The 26,345-nt window shown below is 43.1% G+C and overlaps 1 protein-coding gene across 5 annotated transcripts in view; it reads right to left on the bottom strand.

Moving 5' to 3' along the window:
- Window positions 1-24,679, bottom strand: part of ZNF516 (zinc finger protein 516) — a 107,728-nt gene extending 83,049 nt beyond the window's left edge. The window contains exon 1 of one of the 5 annotated variants that reach the window (XM_068932030.1): window positions 24,267-24,679. The gene's annotated coding sequence lies outside the window, so the exon portion shown is untranslated. The other 4 variants (XM_068932031.1, XM_068932028.1, XM_068932032.1 and 1 more) reach the window with 4 other exon arrangements.
- Between the last annotated feature and the right edge of the window lie 1,666 nt (window positions 24,680-26,345).

The following is a 26,345-nucleotide window of genomic DNA, read 5'->3' as shown; positions in this document are numbered from 1 at the left end:
ACACTTAACGCAACAGAGATTAGGTTTATAATACAGGAAAATTTATATGTTTATATACATAGACACACAATAGGTATGCAGACAGACAAAGAGAGAAGCGTAACCTGAACATTTCAAAGCAGCCAAAGAGAGTTACACCCCTAATTTTAAAAGTTCCTCTAAAAACTTTGGCTGTGCTCTTACGTGTCTTCTCATTTGATTTTTTTTGTATCAAGAGTAATTCAATAGTGTAGTGATAAGGAAACTAGCAGTGCATACCTGGAGAGGAAAAATCTCTTATAGAGAAGAGGGGAGGAAAAAAAAGAAACAGGAAGAAAGAGGGAGAAAGAGCGAGTTTTTGAAGAAAATTTATTTTTGTCTACTTCTCATAGTGTACTGAATCCATATTTAGTAAGCTTTAACTGCTACTTAGAAAATGCCCCATTTTGTCTGCAGAGCAAGCCAAAAAGCGTCTGAGGCCACTGAAGTTCTAGGTATTACCCAGAACGGCTATTTAAAAGGATGCATAGTGAATCCTGTTTAAAATTTAATAACAAGTAATTATTTTGGATTGTCTGAGGAAATCTATGATTTTTCGAGGTCCACAGTTTGTCCATACTGAATGGCCATATTATGGGATGTATTTAAAACTGCTATTTCATGAATATATTTCCCTAGGAGATGTAGTCCTAACATTTCCACATGTTTTGTTGTGTACTGCCTGAACAAAAATAAGCGATGCACATAAATTATAGTGTACTAAAGTGCTCTGCATTAGAGAAAGCCTGATCTGTCTTCTCATTCCATATAAAACCATTAAACTGCGTGGGATAGTAAAGTCAGTACTTCATAATTATAACTGTAAACAAAGGCTTTTGTGTTGCTGTTTTTCAGGAAAACTTGCATCTATTTTTCACAATGAGAGAAAACTAACAAAACACATCTTACTAAACGTTTGTGAACGTATCCGTTGTACCAAGGATGAAACATGCATAAAGCCAAAATCCATTCTATTTCCACATTACTTTTTACCTTCTACAGAAACAAAAGATGACCTAAAGTGATTTTCCTTTCTGAAACTGAATGCAGAGGGTGGGCTGCACTGTAAATATAGGCTTTCCAGACATTTTTAAAAGTTATTAAGAACTGAACAAAAAGAAACTTAAGTCATTAACTGAAACTTTACACAAGCCCCAATTCCGCAAACACTTAGCAACTGAGCAACTTCACACACACAAATAATCTGATTAAGTCCAGTGGGGCTTCTCATATTTTCAAAGCTACTCATATGCATGTATTAAGTGCTAGCAGAATCACATCACAATATGTTTAACAAAAACTGAAATCAGAGATTTCGGTATGAAACTGTACAATTTCTTCCAAAAGGTAGCACACCTTAAAACATTGTATCAAATTCTACTCATCCGCTCTAAGCAAAAAAACACAATAATTTAAAATTCTTTAAAATCAAAGTTGAAATTTTCAAATTGATGTGCAAATATTTTTCTAATTGTTAACGGGCTTTAGAGACATTAAGTAGGTTACCAATTTAGATAAACACTTTCAAGTCTCAGGTATCTCTATAAACCTTCACATATAAGTGCCTAATGAGGAGAGCCTGCTTTTCAAAGTGCTTATTACTGCAGTTCCGTTGACTGCAATGGGATTTCTAAGTATTTAGGTCTTCTGAGTATGGGAATACTTAATACCAAGGCACAGGGCTGTAAATGGAGTAATCTATACTTAGGCCATCCAGATTTTACAGCTTTTCTCTAGTACTTTTCTCTAGTAATTTGTGCACTGTTCTAGAGATGGTAAACTATCACAAACAAAACTAGAAATTATGATGCAGTAAAAGAAAAAACACTCCCTTTCAAAGAATTGTATGAAAGGATGCCAATAGGCATCTGGAGCTTTGATCTTCTTTTTAACAGGCAATACCCATACAGTGAATGTGCAATGGCAAAAATATTCTTAACCCTCCAAATATATTCCACCAGCACTATAGAGGCCAGTGCTTTCTCAACAAGCATTAAATAAAGGATGACTTGTCCTAAGTCGTTCTTTAATCCTTCCTATGTTACTTTGTTGTCTAAGCACATAGCAAAAACCTCCACGTCATACTTCCCTGTATCTGTGGATGGCATTCTCTGTAGTTCGGATGCAATAGGCTGCAGTTCATTTTTCAAATGTAGAATCAATACTACTAAGTGGAAATGTGTGTTTTTTTTCCTGGTATGAATGCTTGCAACCATTATTGAATCATTTCTCATCTGCTATCTTGCATAACATCAGTGTTTGTTCTTTCAAGTTTTTTCTTTATTTTTGCTATGTCTCCACCTTCAGAACCTGTTTCCAGACTTGTTTTTGGAGGCATTTACTTACAGCAGTGTTGTCATGTCTTTGGGCTGCTCGTTTTGTACTGTGTTAACCAAACGAAAACCCCTACCAAACATCAAAACAAAAATCACTCCCTGATACTCTTATTTTCTTCCCAATTTTCAGGTGTTACTGAGTCAGCTACCAAATGAAACTAAGACTGGAGAGTAGTTAACAGAAAACTATTTGTATCTTGCAAGCTATTAAGTGTTGAGAATGTTCATGTTTTAATTTAGAAGAATTGTCTGTGATCAATACGTCAGCCCTTTCAATCACTTACTTCCTAATGCAACACACCCATAACTGAAAGACAGATCAATACAAGTTTGATAATCACCAAACATAAATCGTCTGTTTATCGTACTGCTTAGCAGCTCTTCCATTCGCAATAGTTTGAGCGCGTAGCAATCACTTGGCAGTATCAACACTGTGCTGACAGAAAGAGAAGCTGGCTTGCTTTCATGTAACAACATGTCACTAGATACCATGTCCATCAAAAGTTGACAGTTTGGCAGATCAAGCTCTTTCTGCCATAATGTCAGAATGACTTCAATTCACTTCTCCACAGTACCCAAAGGCTGTGATTTCATCAGCTATCCAAGTCTCTCTTTCCAGGAACCAGACTCTGCTTCTTAAGATTCATGACAGCTCTATGTATTTCCTTAAAGTTTCCTAGCAGGCATAACAAGAGTACTAAGGAACATGATGCTGTTATTACTTTCCTTACAATTCATATGAATAAGAGAAGTTTCATCTAGCAACTGAAACTTCAAGTTAAAAAACACAGACAGCAACAAGTTTCAAATACCTCATGGTAAAGAATAGAAACAAAAGAACAGAAACCTCATAAAAGCCATTGGCATAGCAATTTTTTGCAAGCCTAAGGTAAGGAGGGCTGCAGAAAATTCTAATGGAAGATTAAAATGGTAGTGTTAGACATTAAGAGATTTACTGGTCTCTGTTGAGAACAGGCAACACTAGTATTAATCAAGGAAGCATGTCCTAGATCAGAAGCATAGAAAAAAATCCTAGCTTTCACTCAGCTCCACCTGCTGAAGGAGCAAGATGAAGCCAGCTGTACACATTTAGGACAAAACTGGAGAAAACATGTAGGTCATCACCTACATGGATGGATGAGAGCAATAAGATGGTGTCAGCAAACTGAGATAATTCAGGTATTTTCCCACAGTTATTCAGACGTTGGAACTGGGGCAACAATCATGTCATTCAACATCTGAAATGAAACTTCTGCCAAAGTTTTGATAGAAAAATGTTAAAAGATCCTGGACTTCACTGTACTACTACTGTAACAGGACAGTTATCTTCTCTTCCTTTGCCACTTCTCAACTCCCGAAGATTTTCTCAGCTTGCCAACACAATTAGTTTAGCATTTCAATCTCTTTCTTTTAAACTTCACAAGTGGAACAAAACCGGTACACCAAGCCTCTCCTGAAAGAAAGCAAAGACTCAGAATTGAGAAATCAAGACACAGGTTTCTAAATGCAATTTCTGTTTTCCACAGGAAGTATTTTCTTCTTGTAAAGTGGTAGCTAAACCTACACTTCTTGTAAAGTGTAGGTAGCAAAACCTACCCACCTGAAAGCAAAGACTGGGGGAGAGGAGGCAGTCTTTTCACCATAAGACTTCAAAGCATTCCCCAACTCGAACAAAAACGTCTCAACACTTCTAGCTGAACCGAGCCGCAGCCTCAAGGCCATACCGCCTGCCCGACTTCCTGGGCGCTACCGCGTTTAAGGGGCTTCACACCATCGTGCTCTTCACTGCTTCTCCACCAAGACGCGGCCCCACATGATGCCTACCGCCGTCACGATGAGCAGAGGCAAGATGACACAGGGGATGACTGGAATTTCGTAATGCATTCGGTTGCTCTCAAGAAGCCTGACCCACAGGGCTTGGAAGGATGGATGAGGAATGCAAACTATAGGATTAGTCGCTCAAGCAACAAGCACAATTTAATGAGAAGCTGCACCAAAATACACTATTTTGGCACGCCTGAAATACCTTCCAGGCTGTGGAACTAGCATAAACCACATGATGCTTTCATTTCACTTGGTAGCACTGCAATGGTTAATCCTATACGCAGGGGAAAAAATAACTTGATCAAATATTTAAGTTATTTTTAAAAAATAAAACCAACTTCTCAGACAGCCAGTTAATAGTTTTTCAAAAACTAAATAAGGAAAAAAATCCTAAAGAAGAGTTTGCATAAACTACATACATCAGTATAAGGGATCTTTATGTGAATACGGAATGGTTTAATTTTAGTCCCCTGCCTTAATAGGCAGATCTTGTTAATCTGAAGCAGTATGCAAACTTGCTGGTTTTTTAACGACTGTAATACCTCTCCAGATTATTATATCAGTAAGATAACAAATCATATGAACTAACTCAAACATGCAGATGCTATGACGTACTAGTATCTGTAACTACTATAGACCCCTCACCTGTTAGTGTCACCATACTCACAGTGTCAGAAACCACAGAAAGAGTAACTAAGTACAGGATAACTAAATCTAACTGTACCTTTGTAAATACATAGCCTTGGCCGTATCACATTTATGAGCATGCTTGCCAATCGCTACATCCTAACCAACTTCTTTCTTCCTTGCCCTTGCAAAGTTATACAGGACCTCTAGCACGCTAACAAAACCTCTCAGCAGACCCTGTCTTCACAGATAGCAGTGTCACAGCCACAAAGGAAACAAAACACAGATACTAGAAAAGAACTCTATTAATGTTAACTACACCACTTCATAGCAACCCTTTCCTTAAATAAATGGTATGGCAGGCTGAGGGACAGACCAGGACCAAGATTTCTTTTAAGATCTGTCCACCAACAGTCATGATAGGGTGCCTTTTCTGTGCCCAACTGGATATTGATATTAAAAAAAAAAAAAAAAACCCACCCACACAACTTTTGACTGGGCAAGAGGGTGTATCTGTTACTCTCTGAAGACGACCTTAGAGTTACAACTCAGCTTTCAACACCAGAAAGTTTTTCTCTTCTCATGTAATGGGAAAGCTTCCACGTTTTCAATAACTAGAGACACATATGAACATGATCTACTGAACCCATCCATCTTGCTTATGAGCTTAGTGTTTGCACATTCCCACTGAGACCACGCAAATAGGTGAAACTGCCAGTCTGTGAAAAAGTAGGGAGGCTTAGGTGTACTGGATACTGCAGTGAGGACTGCTTTGAAAACGTGAAAACACCATTTTGGACTAGCCTAAACCTTTCAAACTTGTGAATATGACTTCCTTCACCTGTAACTTTCTAAACCACACTAGTCTCGTATTTAAAACAAATAACCTCCTACCCATACAAAACTAATATTGAAGTATTGTTCTCTTATATGTTTTTAAGATGAAGAGTTAGTTACTTTTTAATAAATAATTCTCACTGGCTTGTTTCTCTCAGAGTCTGCCTACTGCACACCAGAAAACGAGAGTCATTTTTGCAGCGACATCACCAGTCCCCTAAGAGGGCACGCAAGCAAGTAGTGTCAAAAAAACTGCTTCCTACAAAGGGATGCAGGAGGGAAATTTCTGGCCGAAAGACATCTGTGTAGGGCTGCGCCAAAGGAACTGGGGAAGGAGAGCCCCAGCCAGCCTGACTACGACTGGCCCTTCCCTGCTGCACTCCTCGTGCCATCTCACTGGGGCACCTGGGGCAACCAAGAGAGATCTTACCACGGCAGTCAGTGGCGTGTTTATTTAAATTGTTGTTTCATCTACCCAAATCAGCTTTTTAGCTTTCCTAAACCTTCTCTGACCTTCTCCTCACTGCTTTGGAGAAAAAAGCACAACAAAAGCCCCCACTGCTGCTCCTTAACTTCCTGGTCAGGTACCTGCTGCAGATGCACTCTGCTAGCCTGCAGGTATCCGGGTGGAAATGTTGGTTAAGACCTGAGCCTCTGCAAAACCTGCGGCAGCCTGTACATTAGTATTGCATCTACACATAACTATGATTTTAAGTTGGACGGGCATAAAATGTTCAGGCAGGTGCCATTTTGAAGTTGACAGCGTCCCTCAGGATAACTGCCATGCTATCATTTGGGCTGCCTGAGACTCTTCTGACTGAGCATAAATTACAGCTGACTTTGAGAAGAATACTGAGCTCCTGAGCTTCTCGAAAAATACAGCCAATAGGGAGCTGTAAGACGTCAAGACACTTTACAGATACGAAAACAAAATCCAAGCTTCAAGTGCTAAATCTAGCACTCGGGGACACTGTGGATTTGTGACACTTCCAGGAGGATGCTGAATCCATAAACCAATGGATGGATTACGCCGATCCAGAAATACAGCAATTCTGTGCAGCAGACAGAAAAGCTGTTTCTCCTGCTATTTAATGTAAATTACCTGTTTTTTCACCCCAGTTATGAACATCCCAAAGAGAAGCAGTGTTTCCTCTCTTGAATAAAAAAGTAAATATTGGAACTCTAAAATTGGGCAGTAGTGAATTGTCAACTGCCTCTGAAACTTAACCCCTGGTTGCACAGACTGACTCACATGAGCAAATCTTTGTAGTCAGTGCAATAGGTTTCCAAGTGGCCACTAGCATCTGCCTACATGGATCAGCTTGTGAGATCAAGGATAAGTGTTAAATTACAAGCTTTGTACTCATGGCAAGCATGTTCATTTAAAAGGAAAAAAAAAAAGTTATTTTAATAACGGGAGCACGGCAACTCCATGCAAAAACTTCAAAAACCTATCGACTTTCGAGGTCACTTTAATATTAGTTTAAAAATATCAAATCAATAACATCCTTTAATGTTTAACAAAACAGCTACATTTGTCCCTGGTTAAACTCTGCCAACACTGGAAATGAACCAGAGATTAATTTGGTTCAATGAATTTGGCTTTTAACCTGGACAGTAAAATTTACTTGTGTAAAAGCTCAGGTCCCAACTGGCAATGTAAAGATGCCTTAGGGTACAGTCTGGTTCTTGCCAGCACCACATATCCACCTTTATAGTTTAAAAATAAATCTGTGACTTCTTTTTTATGTGTACAGAAATATACTTCCATGCTTATATTACAAAAAAATGAACACAGATTTGCAAGGATTACTATTATGAAGCTTGCTAATATATAACCTCAGAAGTAGAGAGGACTACAAACAACCTACTGCAAAATTGGAAGTAGTAAAAAAAGGAAAATCTTTTGTTCTTTATCAAGGCAAGAGAAGCAGAAATACTGAACAACTGCAGGGTTCTTAAGTCACTATTAAATTGCATTCTTGCCTTTGGCATTAACTGCATCGCATGCTTACTGCTATTCTATTGAGCAAGTCTATTTCTTTAACGATATTTAACAAGGCATGCTTTTGTCATAGTCAAGCAACTAAAAAACATAGAGAATCTCTGCATCTGCCCAAAGATGTCATGAGGACAATACTGTCTTCATTTCTCCGGTACCTACACATGAATTTCAAGACATGTACCATTCTGCTCTTAACAACTGACTTGTATTCTAAGTCAAATATATTCACAGAATTTGCACTTATTTGTCCTGTGTATAGAGTGGACCAGCTTGGCCAGGCTTGCACCCCTGAAATCTCCACATTAGTGGGTGGCGATAGCATATAGTCAAGGAAAATTTGATCCACAAAGAAGGCAAGGGGACAAAAACACTTTAGAGTGCACGGTCACATAAAGCATTCTGATTATGTACCACCAAAGAGACATTTTTACCTCCTATGTTATAGGCAATATGTTTGTTTGCTCAGTTTTAAACAGATTGCTAACATCAGTAACAGCAGTGAAAACAGCAATTTCACATTTCTCAAATCACGGCCTAGTACACTTTCTGCTGTGTGCAGGAAATACCAAGCCTTGGATTACTGAGCAATAGTACCACCCTACGGGGCCATACTGGGCCACCACCGCTAACATTGGTGACCTCTCACTCAGGAGAACGTGCCTCTGGAGTCAGCGAGACTCCTCAGACGAGCAGTAAGTGCTCACTGATATCAGTGAGGATTATTCAGTGAGGGCTTTGAAGATTATATTTTGTAGGAGTGTGTGTGTGTGTGTGTGTGTGTGTGTGTGTGTGTGTGTGCGTGTGTACACAAGTTATATCACTACATAAAAGCAATGAATTCATCACCAGCCTACATGGCAGTATAGGTTACAGGAAAATGTAATCAGAAAGTGAGATAAATGACCATTCTGTGACATGGAGGGAGTCAGCGTAGGCTGCACCTACCTACACTAGGACTAAACTTGACTCTGGGAGTACACAAGGGTTGACACAAAGTATGCAGAAGCACAGGATATATTTCATTAACATCTCTCTTTCAGTTAGCTGATTTTCTTTCCATCTTGCTACACTCCATACGCCACAGTGCATATTTAGCACACTGAACACTAACCTCTGGTCTCACATACACCGACGTAAATTTAAATTAACGTGACTGAACTCAGTGGAGAAAAAACAATAAAACTCAGAGTAACTGAGCAAGAGTTACTCGTTGCAGTCAAAATGATACAAGTTCCTAAAATAACACAACTTGTATCATTTTCTGACCAGTGTATAGTAGAAATTACCAAAATATTTAAGTGTCCACAGGATATGGCACCACTTTACTGCTACCTGCACTGCTCAGAAAACACATAGAAGTGAGTTTTGCATCTGGGCATATTAACTACACCATACAGCTCTTACTAACATATTATGAAAGCCCAAGAGTTCCCATTGGCATTTGAAAAGGCAGAGCATCTTTGCACTGAAGGAAAGCTGCGTGAGTAATACCTTACCACCCAGCGAGCGCTACGCTCTCACAAACACATCGATGCCTACCCCACAAGACAAACTTTCTCCCCGGTTGTTCCCATCTCTCCCTTGACTGTCAGCCTTTTCACCACAACCCCTCTGCAAAAGATACCAGAGGGACAGCATACAAATGAACCACCCTGATTTTCCCATGTATTTACTAGGTCAATTCCTGGGACAACACAGGTGTGCTGGCACTAGACAAGAGCCTGAGCTCCCGCAGAGGAGCACAGGATCAGCACGCGACGCTGCATCCCAGGAGCCACGGGACAGCCCAGATGGAGCCGACGCTCCCCGCACAGACCCAGACCAACTCCCAGGAGAGCAGAAAACATTTCCACAGTGCAGACACACACACGGCTCTTGGTACCAGAAAGGCTGTTGCCAACTTTCTGCCAAGCGTTGTAGCTACACACTCAAATGCCAGCTGAGGATCAAATGCTGAAGTTGGCTTCCCTCTTCTCCCATAAAGTGTGCAGTAAATGTAATTGTGATAATTTGTTATTGCGTAGAGGGTTATGATAATTAACAGACATTTATTAGCATTTAACTTGACGGCAGGCATGCTTTGAAGAATTTTAATGACCCATTAATGAATCCATATAACCATATGCACACACAGAAGATACAATCAAGTCCAGGACTGATTCTGGGTGTTTGTATACCACCCAGAACAACAGAACTAGATAATCATTGCTACTGGGTGCCACCATATGACAACAGTTATGATTTATCAAGACAATATAATTATAGTCTTTTGTAAGTCTAAACTGCTGAGCTTGTGTTGGATAAAAGCAGGTGCCTGGTGTATTCCCATGCACCTTTACCTGAGCCTCACATTGCGGTTTGGTTTAGAGGATGACCGTTACCAAAAGAAACCGATTAGTTTTGCCAAGAACCTGCCAGGAATAACGTTTGTCATCTTTTAAAAGAGAGTAATAGCTTAACGTTTCAAGCATTTTTAAGAAGATATAATGAGGCCATGCAGTATTTTCTTCTTCCAACCTTTTGTAGTTTTCATCGGAGTTAAGGAAGTGATAGTAGAAGCCATGTGCAGACAGTGCACTTTCAGGACAGGCTCACGAGCAATCACAGCAAAGACAAATACGAACAAGAGGGTTCCTCATTATATATATAATTTTTTCTAAATGGTTAGGTTTAGTGACACACATCTTCAACAAATCTAGCTAGTTCTAACAACCTCTATCTGTTCATGAGAATTTGTTTCCTTTTCTAAGGAAGTTTGTTGCCAGTGCTGAAAATTCATCTGCTTTAGGTGACTGTCACCAGATCGCCTGCCGTTCTCTCTCTGCCAACACCCCGGTTTCTCAGCACAGCCCCATTCTTCTCATAGTCCCTTGCAACACTCTAATCACTCCCATTTTCTTCCTTAACGCAAACCTGCTCCACTTCACATTCCTCCTCCGGAAACTCACATGTTCAACACGCCACATCCACCCACTCATCCCAAGAAGCACACAGCAGCCAGGAAACTGTGATCACACGGTAAAACAGATCTAGGGGACAGAGAGGTAGGGAAAGGATCTATGATAAACTGAGTGATTTGTGCAGCGGGATCCAAGTGTTAAGGTACTTAAAGTAACCACACAAAAATCCTCTGTGTTACTTCACACAGACATAAACATATGCTCAGCCCACCCTCTTCTCCTCACCTTCCTGCTTAACATCTCCTTACTCCCCCTACCATTATTTGTACTGTAATCTTTCACAGGACCCTTGGTGATAGAGCAGTCTCACACAGCGCTAGGCACTACACAAACATCAGGTATCTCCCCATCCCACTCCTATACAGCTCTTTAATATCCCCTGGCTCCTTCTCGTGCTGCTGCAGGGACGGCCAAGAGAACGAGGCAGGACTGCACCATGAGAAATAAAAACGAGGATTTTAGTTAGACCATTTTGAGTCATCCCTGGCAGTGAAATCCTGTAACTCTGCGCAATGACTGAAGAGCTCCACAGCTGCCACCTCAGCCTTGCTGCTCATGAAGAAAAGCACGACAAAGGAACAACAAAACTTCTATTACCTTATAAAGATTCCTACCATGGTGATTTCGGATGAAAGCAAGAATAAAAGACACCCATCTGCAGAAATCAAGTGTCTCTAGGTATAGAGGAAACCTGTTCTCTGTCCTGCTAGAGTCTTTCTGAACATCCATGAATCCTCCTCAAACACATTTTTTCCCTATTATCTCTGGGTGATCCTGTTACATCCCGTTTTCCTTTAAAGTTGTGTTCAGCTCCTCACGGCCCACTCATTTTCTGCATTTTCCTCTCCTCTAGCTTTTTACACTGGCTGCTGCCTGCATTACCTCTTCAATGCCTCTATGCAGACCAACGCTGATGCCAGCTGTAAAACAGCTGAGGGGACATTACCAGTCAACTAGCTACTCTTGGCATCACTCCACTACCCCAAACACAAGGTGTAACCTTGTGGGTGCAGTTACACAAAAGGTGATCTATTCGTCAATGAAGTTCTCAGAGCGGCTTTAAGCCTGCAGGAGAAAACTTTGAGTTATACTAGTTAAAATACATTTGACTTTAAAAGCAGGAAAGCAAAGCAAGGGTGATTGTTTAAAGAGCATTTTTACGGCTTCTCTTTAAAATTACTTATATACTTTTTTCTCCATATTCATATACCCCTTGTACCTATAGAAATACTTTCCTTTTTAAGGATTATAGAGAAAATATAATTATTGTGACACACCTGGAAACTTCATTTCGGATATTAGAATATGAAAGTGGAACTTCAGTCTGCTATATACTGCTGTATTCTCCGAAGTGCAAAATATGCTCAGCAAAGCAGAATAAAACCAGTTTGTAAGAACAACAGCAATCTGCTTCACGTCTAGCATCCTCACACTTCTGATCATTTCATCCTTTACTCTGAAAAGTTAAATTGAGCTTAGTTTAAGAGAAAGTATGTCTACATTAACGACATGGGAGAGAACGAACTCAAACCAAACTTCAGACAAACTTTGTATTCCTGCCATTGCCCCAGCCTGCTCAAAGCAGCTCATCTTTTACCATGTTCATTATGCTCTCCCTCATGTCCCATCCCCGGGAACTGCAAAACTTGCACACTGTACCCAAAAGAGCAGTGTTAAGAGGATAACCATTTATCTTTCTCTGCCCTCTGGTGAGGCAAGCCTTGACCCCAGGACACCAGTCTTGGAGCCTGCAGGAGCCTTTCACAAGCTTTTTTGCAAGGGGAGAAAAGGAGATGGGCTTTAAAAGGGTACGGAATTAGCTTAGTTTCTTACATCTCAAGGACCTCATTTTTTTCCCCCTTTTCTCAGACTGCCAGACTGGCCAGTCCCCTGTGGATTACCCATTTAACTAATATCTTCCATTCCCCTTTCAAACTAGTTCAGCACTTCCTCTCTTACACTTCTTGTTCTCTTCCTTATTTTCCATCACAGCCAAGGAAGTGAAAATAGTTACGAGGCTCTCCACCAGTCTTCTTCCACCGCTCTAGATCTAGCTAAAAAGTTACAGAAATCATCCTCCTCTGCCATTTCACTGCATTTCACTTGGCAACTATTGAAAAACCAATAAATGTCACTAGGTTATCTCAAGCTGTACACCAGCACAAGGTAGCAAAGGGTGTGAAAGCAACAGCATCTCCTGAGTTAGATAGCAGAAGATAAGAAAAATGCCTAAAAGACTCCTTCATGGTTCTCATCGCTTATGAAGGCTCAGAGGGAAAGCTCTAGTTTGCAATTCTATGCCCAACTCCGAGATAAACACGTGACCTGCAATATATAGGCGGCAATTAAAAGATTTTGTTACACGGGGGAACATAGGAAGAGAGTTCATTTGCAGATTAAATACGACACACAAAAGCCATCCATCTCTCACATACTACAACTCCCCTTCGCCTAAGGGGGCCTTTGTGGAATGCGTCTCTCATATCAGGGAACTAATCCCCCTTCTACGCCACGATAAAAAAGGGCAGTGGTCACCACCAAGCGGCCACAACTTCATAACCCTCCCACATCACACATATTGCTGTGATTTAAAAAATGCACTAGGGTCTTCACTGAAACAGTAAGAGACACGAGCAAACGATTCAGCAACAGGCATTTAAAATTAAGCACTTCAGCGGCCTGCACGAATTTTACAGATTGCGCCATCGCCTTTGCTCCATTTTTCAGACCATTTACAAGCCAAGCCAAGCCTTTACAATGGCCTGGCCCCCAATAAAACCACTTCACAACATTAAAATCTGGGAGAAGAGGCTTGCCACAAGCTAGACGATCGTTTTGAGCTCTAGATGTTTAAGCTACAGCTACCTTTCTTTTAAATGTATGAAACTTCAAACTGTGAAATACTGGCAATCCTAGCCTTTTTGCACTACTTCCTTTCATGGCACAAATACATGGCAACCTATAATCCCTAATCAACCTAGAAAATAAATGACTGATAAACCAATCTGCTTGTAACCCCATTAACAGATTCTGGCTTCAGTATCAACAGGGTAATTTACTGAGACTATTTTTAATCCCTACTGCTAAACCATTAATCCCATAACTTCCACCTAGTATTTTTTTCCTCTAAATTTACCCAAGATTTACCTACAATTTTGCAGCTCATTAAAAAAAATAAAGTAATAACATTTGCAAATATACACTTCCTGGCACGGAGAAGTGAGAGACTCCAATTACTTAGTTGATCCCCTTTAATGCCATTACTTTCTAATTGGAAGGAGTCATTCAGAAGTGAAGCTATGTGTCTGGAAAGTCATTTGACACCTGGTATGTACCGTTCATGATAACATGAACTCTCCAGTAAGCGTGCCACAAAGAGAAGTGAATTACTTCATCATACCACTTACAGACATGGTTCTCTCTACTAAGATCAGTTTGAACTTAAGAGGACCAGGCTTATCAACAATAATTTTAAAGTTCTCCGAAACTGGCATTACAACATTCTCCAAGTATCACTATTTATGTAAATATAAATTATGCATTGAAGATCATAGCGTTCATTACAGAGGTAAAATTCACTGGGGCAGGAGGGAGGGTAAACAAACAGACCAAGTCTAATTAAAAGTATGTATTTATACTTTTCTTACAGCTTTTCTCAGAATTGATGAACACGCTCCTCTGAAATGGTCTTAAAATAAAATAAGCATTCACACAGCCATTAAATACACTGTCAAGAAAGTATTCTGTTAATCAAATACAGATTCAGTTAAATGCAGAACACTGCAAAGGAGTTGATGTGAAAACATATATAAAGACTGGTAGTTTATTCAAGGATATATCAATGTGACAGCATGACAATCTGGAGGACAGACCCTTGATTTCATCTAAGCAGCCACACATTGGGGAAAAAATTGTATTTAACGTTGGAAGGGCAGTGTTTAATGTTCCTTTCAACTTCTATAAATCACAACGTTAGCCTTTTCCAATTGTTATAAATTAGCGTTCAAATATCACATTGAAATTAGGAGCTAAGCAGATTTAAGAAGCACAGTTATAGACACTTAACATCTGAATAACCTTTTTGGAATATTTTTCTGTTCCGAGGTAAAAAGACAGGACTGCACAAGACAGATGGTGAGCAACTGGTATCTCACCAAGGAGCACCATTGACTGCTGTAGCTCCTCACGCAACGCACTGTACGGGGCTAACTCTTTCAATTTACTGCAAATCTCGGGACTTCTGATAAAAGCTCCATCTCCTGAAAACAAGAATTCAAAATATGCATACGTACCCCTGCAAAGTGGAAACAAGTCTAAAAATACAAGTTCTAAGGGCTCAAAAACCTAAGGGAAAATGAAAGAAGTCAATCCCTGGGTGACCTGATTCATGGTTTTATCATACCTGTGGCTGCTAATACTGGTACCTACTCACCAATACAGATGCCTCAGTCTACTTCAAGGGGAAGCCAGAACGCACCGATTAAAATAGGCACGCTCTGTGACAACACTGAGAGGAAAAAAAGAAAGAAAGAAAAAAAAAAAAGTATTTCCCAGTACATCCTCAGCCATCAAAGGAGCAGCTCCAGTTTCAGCCAGCAGAGACCGTAACACCTCGTCCCGCAATTCTTTACGACATGTCGTGTCCCTGGCTATTGTTTGTAACTCTTCCCACAAATCATTTCAACATTCAGAGCTGAGCTATTTCTTAAGGAAACTATTTCAGAAGGAAAAAAACCTGCTTACTCATGAAGCTGGTATCTCTGTAACAATGAGACAAAACAGCTAAAGACACGGTTACATTGCACAACTTTAAATGCATCATTTATTGTACTAGATGTCTGAAAAAGAACATTCTGAAACACTAAATAAATCAGAGCTTAAATGTGACTTGTTGTCAGTTCATACAATATGGGTTAAACGCTACCACATGGTGAGTGAACACACGTTACCCTTTTTAAAAACAAAGAACATGAAAATTTCTTTTCCAAGCCTATTTTTAAGAAATAAATGTGATTATTTTAAAACTAAGCAGCAATTGCAACCAAAACATTTGCGAACACCTCAGTTTCCATGAGTCTTCCGCTCAGTGTTTCCTGAAAACTAACACCACTCCACTGTTCACCATCTTTCTAAAGAAGCAAAGAAAAAAAAAATTATTACTTAAGGGAGCTTTATCACTGTAGGAACCAAACATGAGCATTTCCATTCAGTGTAAAAACAGTGACAAGCCAGCTCACTGTTCTTCCTTTGCTTTACCTGTTTGCAAAGGAAAGCATGTGCGTGTTTGGAGGACATTAAAACTTGCTGACATGCGATCTGATTTTCAGCAAACATTCCAGCCAGAACTGCCTGATACAGAGGTCTCCTTTTCTCTGCGCCCCCTCCAATAATGTCATGAAACATATAGTTTCATTAGACTCCCAACAAAAAAAAAAAAAAGCAAACATATGCGACATAGATTTTAGAATAGCTGGAACAAACACTGTTGGTTTGGAAACTGACTGTCCCTCTGTGCTGAGTATTTGTTTTTATCATTATATTATAAACAAAACATGTCGGGATTCTAAAAATAGCTACAAATTGTAATTACATATGCTTTGTCGTTTCTATTTTACTTTGAAACGAAGATTAAAAGCTAGATCATTTTAGAAACTGTCCTTAAAAATTTGGGGAGCCACAAAATCGTCCTACTTGGCAATTTAGAGTACACTGCTGGAAAACATTTCCTTTGAGACATAAATATGACAGTCATAACATGGGAAGACAAATTCCAACACCATACAGCAAGACAGCAAGAAAACGGAGAGAATAGATAAAAAAAAAAAAAAATCAGAGATCCTAGAAGTGCCCAATTACTCACGTAATACTATAAGCTTTAATTAGGAGCTAAGTGTTGCGTGCTAAATTCCACCCCCCCCCCCCCCCACACAGCCCTGTAAATTCAGAGTAACTCTACTGAAGTTACCTTGGCTTTACGCTGCTGCAGGACAGCAATGTCTGGCCTACGGCTTCTACACTAGTCTATAATAAAACATGGATTTTGTTGAACAAGTGTTAACTATATGATACCCTGCTGATAGGAGTTGCTTTTCACTAAGCACTTATTTTAATGAAAGGTTAGCAAAAATGGATTTTAAATAGTCATCAGAATGTAGGTAATTTTGAGTCCGCAGTGAAAGCCTCTGTTCATTCATACTGTAGGATTTTAAAGCGTTTATGACACTGACTTCAGTAACAAACCTAAACATGTGACTTTATCATCATGTAAATGGCAACTTTCCCAGTATCCCCATGCAACACACCAGTATTCGAGATCTTAGCTCACAACTGAGAAGCAGTAAACAAATTATCTTATAGCAGTTAAGTGCTACTACTATAAAATACCTGCTAGAACTTATTAGGCAATAAATAGTTTGGCAGCAACTTAAGAGATAACGCGCATTGTCCGTCCATGTGCTAATTTAATCTCAGAACATATGCCTAATACCCTGAGTCTGTTTGCATAAGAACTGTTGCCGTAATACAGCTTCTGGAATGTAAAGAGAAACTGCTAACATGAGACTTGCAACAACGTTGATGGGGCTCTACAGATAACTAAGAAGTAAACAGCATCAAAAAATGAATAATCAATATTGAGTAATCGTCCCATTAAAAAAAAAAAAAAAAGAGCAAAGCTCACTGGCTTCAAATAGCAAGGCAGGTTCAGCAGATCAGGAGAGAGATCATTTGCTGACTAACAGGTAATGAAAGTAAACGTTTGCACTGAAGTCATCATCTTAATGAAAGCAATGGCAATGTTAACTACCTGGACCATAATCCACGAGCATGTTTTACTGCAGGCTTGCTAACATAAAATTCACTAAAATCACTTCTGCTGGAAAAGGAAAGGAGCTGTCACTTACCTTTAATATAAGAATGACAAACAAAAAGTATTACTCTTTGTTGCGTCATTGTAACTCCAAAATACTCTACTGATTATGCCCACAGAGTTACTGTGCAGTTAAAGTGGGTAACTGAAAAAACAGAATTTTGCCTGAAGTGATTGAGTCATAACAGCCTTATCCTAGCACTGAAACGTATAAACATTTGCAGCATGTAAGATGTCTGCTTTGAAAAAGCAATGTTGCTCTAGGGTTCAAATATTTATATTGCAGATATCTAATCAAATAAATGTGGCTTTCTGCTGTTTTTGCCATGCAGTGATTAATTGTCTGCATGAAGTTTATGGCTTCAGAAAAACAAAGAAGAACACTGAAGTAAATTTTAGCTGCTAAACTGTCAATATTCTTAAGGATTTCAGTCTCTGCTATTCAGATACAGAGGCCTTAATTCCACCTTGAGATACCCTCACACATCTCCTTGTAAAGCCAACGGGAGCGATGAGCCTGTTTATTACGGGACAACATGATGTTCACACGCAACAAGTCGATTTATGGGAAGGCCATATACCCACTTACCCAACAAGAACACCGCACAATTATGAAAAACAGTAGTTCATTTCCTCAAGTTCTGTCTCTGTGCAGAAACCTAATGCCCATTCAGGCTTAAAAGGCATATATGTACAAATTCATACTTGTGTCTCAAAAACTTAAACCAGCACATTTCACAAGCAAAATTTGCAAGCTCAGACAAGTTCCTTCCTGCAAAACGCAATCACTTTGTATTTCAGCTTTCTGTGTTGAAGACTTTAAGAAAGAACACAGCCAAACACAGCTTTCCTGTTAAGAGTACGCACCTACAGACTTTGCCACTGGTTTCAAAGGCTTATGCAGTTGCTTATTTTACATACTGCATGTGGTCTCAAGGAAGTCCTGGAAATACTCAGCAAAGCATGAACTTAAGTCTTTGCAGAAGTGAAGTCTTTCAAAGTTAATTATTGACTGGTTTGGGATCAGGCCTTTTATAAGCATGCTAAATATAGATCCCACCTTCAGTAGAAGGGATCTCAGTCTAAAACTCATCGATCAAGATCACTGGTGGCCATAAACTGGTTACCTCAAGTGAAGTCACTGACACAGCAAGGCCTTAAAAAGAAATTTCAAATAAATAGACTACCCACAGTTTACCAGAGTTAGCAAATTACACTCTTGCAGGCTGTCCCCCACCGGATCAGCTACGCAAGCACCCACATCACGGTACATGTTGAAAGGTTCTCATTTTGCAGTCAACTGAAGCAAACATCCCTGCTTCTGAAGCAGATCTGCAAAATGTTAACACATAAATACCTTTGTTTGCTAAGATGAAGGATGACTGCACTTAAAGGCAGCTAAACAGGCAGAGATTCAGAACGATGGCACAATCGTTTTCACCTCTTTAGCAAGTATTTTGGGCTGATAATTGGTATTATTAAGTCTTGGTGACAGCACAATACTATGACCAACTATAAAAACATATGAACCTAATTTTTAAAGCAAAGACATTAGTCACTGTCACAGGAAAACTTTACTCTATAGAAGTTAAACGTCGCTGCTATTGCTCCACTCCAGCCAGTTACCCTGCTACTGAGACCACTTGCAAATAACAACAGGTAGCTCTCATGTTAGCCATGTAAACTATTTTCTTTTCCAGGATGCACAGAAGAACAGTCGTTCATACTTATAGAGGGATTGCACGCAGCTCTTGATGCGTGTTTTGTCGCGTACCGCATTTTGGAAGGTCACACTGAGCTTCGACAGAAGCCATGCTAGCAAACACCACTCCTCTCTATCTATGTTTTGGATATCTTTCCGTTACATCACTCATTGTTTTAAGATGATGTTATTCTTAACAATCCTTATTCTCCCCTCCTCCTTTTTTTTTTTTTTTCCTGGAAACGTTATCCTTGCATATCAAACTAACAGTTCAGAGAGGGGGGTTTTAACACCGTTATTCACACAGACCAGGCGGCACTCCTCAGCTAAGCAGACAACGCTTCGGCATCCCCGGGCGTTATAGGAACTAAAGCCTGGAAAATTAACGGCCGGGAAGAATTTTTTGGAGCCATCCGGAAAACATCTGAGATGAGCGGCCTGCCGAGGTGCGCGCCCAGCGCCGGCAGGGCGGAGGGAAGCCGCTCTCCACGCCAGCCACCTCCTCATGCCCAGCTGCCTCCAGATGGCTATGGCGGTTGGTTCCTCTCGTGGAACGGGAAGATGTCTCCTGGGATGACCGAGCCGCAGGACTCCTCACGCCGCAGGTGCTCCTGGCCAACTTCAGCTCCCAGTTTGCACTTGGGGGAAGGGGAGCTCAGGAAAACCCCCCGGCTGCCCGCCCCTCCTCGCCGCGGCAGGGAGGGAGGGAGGGAGGGAGGGAGGCAGCGGGCTCAGGCCGCACCCGCGGAAGGCACGAGCCCAAGAGGGCGGCTCGCTCCGCGTTTTGTTTTGACACCGCTGAAGGACGTGTTGACACAAAACAAAGCAACAGTGCTCGCAGGGGAGACTCCTTCTCCTCCTCCTCCACCAACCCAAGCAGCCTTCTGCTCGCCTCACCTCACGATAAAAGCACGACTCTGGCGCCGCCCGCCCCCCTCCAGCGCTGCCCCCAAAATCCCTCTAAGCACAGTTATTTCGGGCTCCGCCACGCCCGGCCGCGCACCCCCAGCAGCCACGAGCGTGGGGGGGGGAAGAGGGGGACACCTCATGGGGGGGGGGGAGAAGAGAGGCCTGCGCAACGCCGACAGCCACCAACGGCCGCTCCGGCCTGCGCAGCAACGCAACGCGGCGCGGCGCCTGCCCGGCTCCTCCCTCGGGGCCGGGCCAGGGCCAGGGGCCGGCCCCGCACGCACAGACACACCTGCCCCCCTCTACACACCCCACAACACCTCTCCAGCCTCCCTGTTTTGGGGGGGGGGGGCAAGAAGAGCCCCTGCAGGTCGCTGCCTGCCCTCAGGGCCAGCATCCCGCCTTGGGGCCCTGCGGGAGATGTGGGGCGCGAAGGCACGGCGGGGTCTCCCCCCCCCCCCCCAAAACACACACACACACACACACAAAATAAAGCTCTCCCCTGTCGCCCCCACCCACGCACGAGGAGGGGGGCACAAAAGAAATCTGACAGGGGTGCTTGGAAAAGCGGAGCCCCAAAAGCAACCCCATGATTTGCAGTGCAGCTTCTGCTTAAAATTATGGCCTTTTTTTTTTTTTTTGGGGGGGGGGGGCAACCAAAATATACAGTTGCCAAGTCGAGTTAATGAAAAACCCTTTCGCTGTTAACTCATTTAGCGCAGCAAGCATGAAATAAGAAGTCCATGGCATAGAGCCAAAGCGGAGAGGATCTTCTTCTGGGAAGAAGCTTCTGGGACCTCTCCCGAGGAAGGCAACCCAAACCAAAAATAAAATAAAATAAAAGGTGGTCATCAAAATAAACACGGGGAGAGGCTATGAGAAGAGATGCGGCCAGGTGCCCGCAGGGCGAGGAAGAGCGTGGCGGCGGCCCAGGCCCCGAGCCGGGGCCGGGGAGCGGGCACCCCGTGGGGGCCGAGCCGGGTGGTGGTCAGACGAAGTACGAGACGTGGTACGGTTCATGGCGGGCCCTCCTCCAGTGAATGCGCCTATTGTGTAGTTCAGAAATGACCATTATTCACGCAGTCCGTTGGTCAGCAGCGTGTTTTATTCCAGCAGCCGCTGAGATTTAAAAAGGGAGGATTTGCGCCCAACTACGTTTTAAGCGGCCCCCGTTCAGAAGTCGCCCGCGCCATCAGTCTCGCCCCTGCTCCTTTCCTATGAGACCCCAGAAATTGGAAGCTGCGCTCTTCCCCCTTTCCTCCCCCCGCGGCGAAATCAATCGATCTACCTCAAAATCGGTGGCCCAAAAAGATTTTCATAAGGGCACTTCTGCAGTCACTTAAAAAAAAAAAAACCAACAAAAAAGCCATTTACAGCGAAACTGCGAAGCGCTTCGCACAACAGCGCTGGACGGAGGATGCGCACAGCGCGGGGGCTTCGGCGTGCCTTCCGCCCCCCCCCCCCAACCGGGTTCAAACGGGGTGGCCCCGCGGCCCCCCGCGCACGGCTGCGCTGCGCCGCCCCGCGCCGCCCCGGCGGGGCGGGCACCTGGGGCTGGGGCCGCCCCCGCGGGGCGGGCGCGGCCCCCGCAGCGTTTCCCCCCCCTCCTTCCCCGTCCCTGTCCCCGTCCCTCCGCCCCCGCCCGTGCCACCCCGCCGCGCAGCGCCGCGGAAACTTCGCCGCTGGCGCGGAAGGAGTTCGCCTCCCCGACGGGGTAGCGCGGCCGGGCCGCGGTGCGCGCCGGAGGGGGGCGGAGATGGGGAGCACCTCGCGGAGAGGAGGAGGAGGAGGAGGAAGGAGAGAAGCGGGGGCGGGGGGGAGAGTTGCGCTTCACCCCTAAAAGGGACTTTGACCTTACGCTGATCTCCGACGGTCCCCGAATTACATATTTTTGTCCCGGGTCACATTATAACGCATGCCGGCAGCATCTAATTTATGAACTCATCAGCCTAATTTCATTATTTAATCATGCGCCCAGCAATCGTGTTTCCTTAAGAAAGGACTGACCTATTTTTGGCTGGAGATAAACGATCATGTTAACAGATGTTAATCTTGTAATCTGTTTTTCCTGTAAGCACTTCACATACCCGCGTTTCAGACATTAAAAAAAAATCTTTCCCAAACGACTTGACGTCACGATTCAGTTCTTATAAAAAAAAAAAAATCTCGCAATGGTTTCAAAGACATTAAATCTTTTTCACTTTATAAATGCTGATTTGTTCTGCCTCAACTCCCACAGGCTTTTATTTGCATTTCAAATTCCACAGGTTACACCAGTCGCCTTTTCAGAAAATGTAAACCAACAATAAGGCAGCAAATGTGGGTTGGGGGGGGAGGGGAATCGTGCATCTGGATTAAATAAAGACCAGAATTAATGTTTAGAAAGTAGTCTCAGTAAATCTATATTTGCACATCTAGTGCCCAAATCCTCCGTATCTATACACGTAACGTAATGAATAAGCTATAGACACACAATGCACATTCCCCAGAAGATACTTGTCTACTGCTGGGAGCTTATTAACGCTCGTAATAAATGCTGCTGACTCCTAACCAACAGTTTTGAGCTTAAAATACAGGGTTTGTCTACAGTAGTTAATTGCAGAGGTTAGCTGGTTTTAGAGCAAAAACAACGGCTGACTGTCATTCTGCACAAGCCTCCACACACGTACTGCCTTTTTTAATACCCCACCTTGTTCGCTTATAAGAAAGTTTACCCGCACAAACTTTCCTCAACTTGTCGAAGTACTTAATTCACATTACGATCGCAACTAGACGGTATGCTAATTATCACTGAAGATAGTAGCGGGGGGAGGGAGGGAGGAAAGAGGAGGAGGAGGAAAGCTTTTATAGCACAAAATGTCTGGAACTGCATTATTTCTATTCTTCTTTTCTCTCTCTCCCCCCTTCTTTAGCCCCCCCTCCTTTTTTAACATATACATTAAACTCCCTCCCTCCCACCCTCCCCACCCCACCCGCATCAAATGGGCTATTTTCCTCTTCTGGAAATAATTGCTACCGAGACATTGTCCTTCAAGCCCTTCTCACTGTCTATATGCGAAGAATTGTTTTCTCTACCCACCCACCCCCAACTTCCTTTGATAAACTGTACTTCTTTAATGTGGATCATTCAGTTATATATACTTGCAACTGATAGGAGAGTAGCTAAAAACAAGGGGAAAACACATACACATACTAGGCACCAGGCATTTCGTAGACACGCTGAATCAATACTATCAGCGAAGAAAAAAAAAAAAACACTTAATAATTTAAGTGGCTACTCGGGGCTCGAAAGCTTGAAGACCCATCACCCACCTTCATTAGCCGAAGCATTTTACTTTAAAGTAAGCCAATTTGCTCTTTGTTTCTTAATGGATTAATATAGCGTTCACCACCAACCCCCCCCCGCCCGCCTCTGACGAAGTGTACAAAGCCAAAAGACTCGCAGAGCCCATAAATCCCCCCCAACGGCACCACCACTGCAGTAAAAACGCTCTCCTGCTAGCGAAACAGCGCAAAGTTACCATTTTGGAGCCGCTCAAATGACCGGGGGCACATCGCCCGTGACTCGCGATCGCGAAGTTTTTCCCACGGGCGCAGCGCGGCCCCCGCCCCACGGGGCCCTAAGCCCTCCCCCCCCCCCACCGGGGGCCTCACCTCCTCCTCCTCCTCCTCCTCCTCCTCCGCCGGCGGCAGCGGCGGCACGGTTTGGGGAAGGACGCGCCGAGGCAACCAGCAACCTGAAGGTGAAACCATGCGCCGCATGCGATCGGCAGCGCGCTGCACATGATCCGCCGAGCGGCTCCGCTGGCGCGGCCGGGGGCGGCCCCGCCGCGCCCCCGCCCCCGCCCGCGCCGCGCCCCACCCGCCCCGCCGCCGCCGCCGCCGCCGCCCGTCCCCCGGCGGCCGCGGCAATGGGCCGGCCGGTGCGGAGCCACGCGCTGCCCACTATTGTCTCGGCGGCACGAAGTTGGGGCTGCGGCGCCGGGCGGGGGGGGGGGGACTCTGTGGGGTCCCCCCCCCACACTCCTCCGCGCGCCCCGCCGCTCCCCGGGGCAGCAGCGCCTGTGCGGGCGCGCACACATACACACGCACACGCTCACGCACGGCCGTGGGGGCACGCGAAGTTACACTTCGGCCGTCCACTGTGTTCCCCCCCCCCCCCCGCCCCGTTCCCACCTACCTTCGCTCCAAAAGGTACGGGCTGGCGTTGCCCCAGATGCATTTCTATTAGAAACTTTTTTGTTGTTGTTGCAAATTCCACTGGTAAAATATTTATGGATGTATAGAAATGCGCAGAAACAACAACATTAAACTCCTCAATCAAGATCAAAGAGTAATGCTGTTCAACAGCCACGCTGGGGAAGTTGAAAGACCTCCGAACAAATCAATCTGCCATATGGCTTAAAAAAAAAAAGGAAAAAAAAAAAGCTCCTATGTCTTAAAAGTTCAATTCTTATTTTCCTGTGTGTTTGCGAAGCTCGGTTTAATCACGCCAAATATGTGTGCCATAGGCGGTTGGAATATGTTTAGTCTATGGCTGGAAACCCTAATTTAATCTGCTAAAGCTTGGTACTAGACATCAAGGGTGTGGAAGCTTCTTTTTTTTTTTTTCTTTCTTTCTTTGTCTAGTAATGTGCGATGACGTAGAATTGACACGGAGGACTTTTGGGGAGGGCTGGTGTTACCTCGACGCCCCGGAGGGCTGCGGAGCCCTCCCGGGGCACCCCAGCCCCGAGCCCCCCACCGCTGGCCCGGCCCGGCCCCCGCTTGCCCCCCTCCAGCTCCTTCCTGCACTTGCGACAGAATCTGCTACAGCCCCGTTTGCAAAAAGAAGGGGAAAAAAATTGTGTGTGGGGGGGAAGCCTTATAACACTGTCATTTCCAGTGCTTTTTACCAGAACCCTTGGAATAAAGAAAAGGGTTGGGGGGGCGGGGGGGGGAAGAGAGCGAGCAAGAGGGAAAGTTGGTAATGAAGGATACACGAATCATAAAATGTAAGCTATGTGTGATTAATGATCTGCACTAATTTGAATAGCAGGCGTGTTAAAGGTCATTGACAATTGTTGCTGCTTTCAGCATGAATGCCTGAGTGGGATGTATTTGGGACAATCAAATTTCATTCTAATTCACAGAAAAAATACTGGACACACATAGTAGCTTGTCTAAATATGAGGAGAACGCACTTTCAAAAATGCACTTTGCCTGTCCTTCAGAAGCAGCTTCATTACATTAATGCAGTGTTTTTAAATGCCGGGATGGTAAATAATGTATCTGGAATGTCTGGATTTTGTTCCTTGTATATCAGCATCTTTCCTGCGCGCTTTTTTAAATCCCAGCCCTAATTCTGTTCTCAGATTCTCCAGACTTGCACTGCTGTAAGAATGCAGAGTTTGCTTATTCCGGATTTTCATAAGTGTGGACCGAAGCAGGATTCACCCCTCTAAGCTTTAAGAATTCACCCCAGGCACACACATAGCACGAGAGTGTAGATTTTCTAATCACAGTTTATATAGTAGTTTAGCATTTCTTTACACAAAGAGTAAAAAATCCATTATAAATCAGCATTCCTGGGCAGTATTTAGAACTACAGTATTAGGCTAATAATTTCCATATGGTGAAAATTGACAAGTTAGAGCAATGAAAGGTGCACGAGACTTCCAAACTCCTCTACATAAAAATGTGATTTTCATGACCTACCCGTTTCTCTTTCAGGCTGTATAGAGTCTCTTCGTCAGACAGTAAAATGTGAGCACAATCAACACTGTGCTTGCTATATTACTCGACAGTCCTTAAAATACTTAATATTTTCCATATTTGCTTCCACAGGGCCCAATCTTGCACGCCCTGTTCCCATAAACAAAAAAAAAAAAAGAGGGAGAGGGAGAGAGAGAGAGAGAGAGAGAGAGAGAGAATGCTACAGGGTGAAAGGACTGTAGAACCATTCTCAAGCCTAGTGAATGAAGGTTATTCCCCTTTAATGGAAAGGCGATTAAAAATTCAGAAGGTGCAGAGACTTTATAAACAATCAAGCAGTATATTAATTTCATCGAAAGTCGCTAGTAGAGTTACTCTGACCATGTAATTTTAAATAGGAGTTTTTCTCACAGTTCTTCTGCTGATTCCAGCACTTCTGGGTTTTGAAAGCAAAGTCAGAACAGTATAGTAATTCATATCCTTAAAAGATTTGCAAATGATATTTGCATAACATCATTGATATCATTAGAAATTTCAGGTAAGGAAGCCATCCTTAATTTTAAAA

The sequence above is a fragment of the Struthio camelus genome, chromosome 2, assembly GCF_040807025.1.
Source record: "Struthio camelus isolate bStrCam1 chromosome 2, bStrCam1.hap1, whole genome shotgun sequence".
NCBI lineage: Eukaryota > Metazoa > Chordata > Aves > Struthioniformes > Struthionidae > Struthio > Struthio camelus.
The sequence above is the reverse complement of the archived record's forward strand: the minus strand, read 5'-3'. Positions and strand labels throughout refer to the sequence as shown.